The 4173-nt window shown below is 39.1% G+C and overlaps 1 non-coding gene across 1 annotated transcript; it reads left to right on the top strand.

The window, feature by feature from the left end:
* Positions 1-586: 586 nt before the first annotated feature.
* On the top strand, positions 587-694 carry LOC130972584 (small nucleolar RNA R71). The gene has a single exon (XR_009083744.1). It is a non-coding gene; the product is annotated as a small nucleolar RNA R71 (small nucleolar RNA).
* The last annotated feature ends 3479 nt before the right edge of the window (positions 695-4173 follow it).

Raw genomic sequence — 4173 nt, 5'->3', positions numbered from 1 at the left:
TGGTTGCTAAGTCAGAGGGGTTCTGCTTAGAATTCTCTATCTGTTGCTGAGAAGATGATGGAAAAGGCTTGCCATTGCTAAACCTGTTTCTTCCACCATTATTGTTGTTGAAACCTTGTTGAGGTCTCTCTTGATTCTTCCATGAGAAATTTGGATGATTTCTCCATGAAGAATTATAGGTGTTTCCATAGGGTTCTCCCATGTAATTCACCTCTTCCATTGAAGGGTTCTCAGGATCATAAGCTTCTTCTTCAGATGAAGCATCCTTAGTACTGCTTGGTGCATTTTGCATTTCAGACAGACTTTGAGAAATCAAATTGACTTGTTGAGTCAATATTTTGTTCTGAGCCAATATGGCATTCAGAGTATCAATCTCAAGAACTCCTTTCTTCTGATTTGTCCCATTGTTCACAGGATTCCTTTCAGAAGTGTACATGAATTGGTTATTTGCAACCATTTCAATGAGCTCTTGAGCTTCTGCAGGCGTCTTCTTCAAATGAAGAGATCCTCCAGCAGAGCTATCCAAAGACATCTTGGATAGTTCAGAGAGACCATCATAGAAAATACCTATGATGCTCCATTCAGAAAGCATGTCAGAAGGACATTTTCTGATCAATTGTTTGTATCTTTCCCAAGCTTCATAGAGGGATTCTCCATCCTTCTGTCTGAAGGTTTGGACTTCCACTCTAAGCTTACTCAATTTTTGAGGTGGAAAGAACTTTGCCAAGAAGGCATTGACTAGCTTTTCCCAAGAGTCCAGGCTTTCTTTAGGTTGAGAGTCCAACCATGTCCTAGCTCTGTCTCTTACAGCAAAAGGGAATAGCATTAGTCTGTAGACCTCAGGGTCAACCCCATTAGTCTTGACACTGTCACAGATTTGCAAGAATTCAGCTAAAAACTGATGAGGATCTTCCAATGGAAGTCCATGGAACTTGCAATTCTGTTGCATTAGAGAAACTAATTGAGGCTTAAGCTCAAAGTTGTTTGCTCCAATGGCAGGGATAGAGATGCTTCTCCCATAGAAGTCGGGAGTAGGTGCAGTAAAGTCACCCAGCACCTTCCTTGCATTGTTGGCATTGTTGTTGTTTTCGGCTGCCATGGGTTCTTCCTCTTTGAAGAGTTCTGTTAGGTCCTCTACAGAGAGTTGTGCTTTAGCTTCTCTTAGCTTTCGCTTCAAGGTCCTTTAAGGTTCAGGGTCAGCTTCAACAAGAATGCCTTTGTCTTTGTTCCTGCTCATATGAAAGAGAAGAGAACAAGAAAATATGGAATCCTCTATGTCACAGTATAGAGATTCCTTGAGGTGTCAGAGAAAAAAGAAAAATAGAAGGAAGAGGGAAAAGAATTCGAACTTAGTGAGATAGAGTTCGAATTGTGCATTGAGAAGGAGTGGTACTCCATAAATAGAAGGATGTGAGAAGAGGGGAAGAAATTTTTCGAAAATTAAGTAAAAGATTTTAAAAACATTTTGAAAAACTTGAATTAATTTTCAAAAACTAAGAATGGAGAAGAAATCAAGTAATTTTTAGAAAAAGATTTTGAAATTAGAATTTAAAAAGATATGATTGAAAATTATTTTGAAAAAGATGTGATTAAAAAGATATGATTGAAAAGTTATGCTTTTAAAAAGATGTGATTGAGAAGATATGATTTGAAAAATATTTTAAAAAGATTTGATTTTAAAAATTAATGACTTGCCTAACAAGAAAAGATATGATTCAAACATTAAACCTTTCTCAACAGAAAAGGCAACATACTTGAATTGTTCAATCAAATCATTAATTGTTAGCAAGTATCTTTGAAAAAGGAAAGAAATTGATTTTGAAAAAGATTTGATTGAAAAGATATGATTTGAAAAAGATTTGATTTTGAAAAACTTTGAAAACTTGAAAAAAAAATTGATTTGAAAACAAAATCTTCCCTCTTGTGCCATCCTGGCGTTAAACGCCCAGAATGGTGCACATTCTGGCGTTTAACGCCCAGTGTACTACCTTTTTGGGCGTTAAACGCCCAACCAGGCACCCTGGCTGGCGTTTAAACGCCAGTCTATCCTTCTTCACTGGGCGTTTTGAACGCCCAACTTTTTTTGTGTAATTCCTCTGCTGCATGTTTTGAATCTTCAGTTCCCTGTACTATTGACTTGAAAATAGAACAAAGATCAAATAAACAATGCATGCAAGACACCAAACTTAGCAGTTTGTATACTGTTGACACTAACAAAATGATAATGCACATGAGAAATAACAAAACACTCAAGTCAATAGAATTCAAAGATCAAAACAAGGAAATTATCAAGAACAACTTGAAGATTAATGAAGACACATGCATAAATTCGAAAAATGCAAGAAGAACAGAAACATGCAATTGACACCAAACTTAAAATGAGACACTAGACTTAGACAAGAAATATTTTTGGTTTTTATGATTTTGTAATTTTTTTGGTTTTTTTTTTCGAAAATTATATGGAAATAGAAAATAAAGGTTTCAGAATTCTTAATTTGGATTCCAGGAATCATTACAATGCTAGTCTAAGACTCCGGTCCAGGAATTAGACATGGCTTCACAGCCAGCCAAGCTTTCAAAGAAAGCTTCGGTCCAAAACACTAGACATGGCCAATGGCCAGCCAAGCCTTAGCAGATCATTGCTCCAATAGCAAGTTTGATAGAAATCAACAAGCTCTTGTGATGATCAGTTGAAACCTCGGTCCAATAAGATTAGACATGGCTTCACAGCCAGCCAGACTTCAACAGATCATCATGAAACACTAGAATTCATTCTTAAGAACTCTGAAGAAAAATACCTAATCTAAGCAACAAGATGAACCGTCAGTTGTCCATACTCGAAACAATCCCCGGCAACGGCGCCAAAAACTTGGTGGGCGGAATTGTGATCACTACAACTTCGCACAACTAACCAGCAAGTGCACTGGGTCGTCCAAGTAATAAACCTTACGCGAGTAAGGGTCGATCCCACGGAGATTGTTGGTATGAAGCAAGCTATGGTCACCTTGTAAATCTTAGTCAGGCAGACTCAAATGGATATAGATGATGAATGAAACATAAAGATAAAGATAGAGATACTTATGTATATCATTGGTGAGAACTTCAGATAAGTGTATGAAGATGCTTTCCCTTCCGTCTCTCTGCTTTCCTACTGTCTTCATCCAATCCTTCTTACTCCTTTCCATGGCAAGCTTATGCAAGGGTTTCACCGTTGTCAGTGGCTACCTCCCATCCTCTCAGTGGAAATGTTCAACGCACCCTGTCACGGCACGGCTATCCATCTGTCGGTTCTCGATCAGGCCGGAATAGAATCCAGTGATTCTTTTGCGTCTGTCACTAACGCCCCGCCCTCAGGAGTTTGAAGCACGTCACAGTCATTCAATCATTGAATCCTACTCAGAATACCACAGACAAGGTTAGACCTTCCGGATTCTCTTGAATGCCGCCATCAGTTCTTGCCTATACCACGAAGACTCTGATCTCACGGAATGGCTGGCTCGTTTGTCAGGCGAGCGCTCGGTTGTCAGGCGATCAACCATGCATCGTGTATCAGGAATCCAAGAGATATTCACCCAATCTAAGGTAGAACGGAGGTGGTTGTCAGTCACACGTTCATAGGTGAGAATGATGATGAGTGTCACGGATCATCACATTCATCAAGTTGAAGAACAAGTGATATCTTGGAACAAGAACAAGCAGAATTGAATAGAAGAACAATAGTAATTGCATTAATACTCGAGGTACAGCAGAGCTCCACACCTTAATCTATGGTGTGTAGAAACTCCACCGTTGAAAATACATAAGAACAAGGTTTAGGCATGGCCGTGAGGCCAGCCCCCAAATGATCTAAGAACTAGATGTCCGAAGATGATCTAGAGATCTAAAGTGATCAAAAGATTAAAATACAATAGTAAAAGGTCCTACTTATAGGGAATTAGTAGCCTAAGGATTACAAAGATGAGTAAATGACATAAAAATCCACTTCCGGGCCCACTTGGTGTGTGCTTGGGCTGAGCAATGAAGCATTTTTCGTGTAGAGACTCTTCTTGGAGTTAAACGCCAGCTTTTATGCCAGTTTGGGCGTTTAACTCCCATTTTGGTGCCAGTTCCGGCGTTTAACGCTGGGAATTCTGAAGGTGACTTTGAACGCCGGTTTGTGCCATCAAATATTGG

Source organism: Arachis stenosperma, chromosome 3, assembly GCF_014773155.1.
Source record: "Arachis stenosperma cultivar V10309 chromosome 3, arast.V10309.gnm1.PFL2, whole genome shotgun sequence".
NCBI classification, from domain to species: domain Eukaryota; kingdom Viridiplantae; phylum Streptophyta; class Magnoliopsida; order Fabales; family Fabaceae; genus Arachis; species Arachis stenosperma.
Note: the sequence above shows the minus strand (reverse complement) of the source record. Positions and strands in the feature narration are given on the sequence as shown.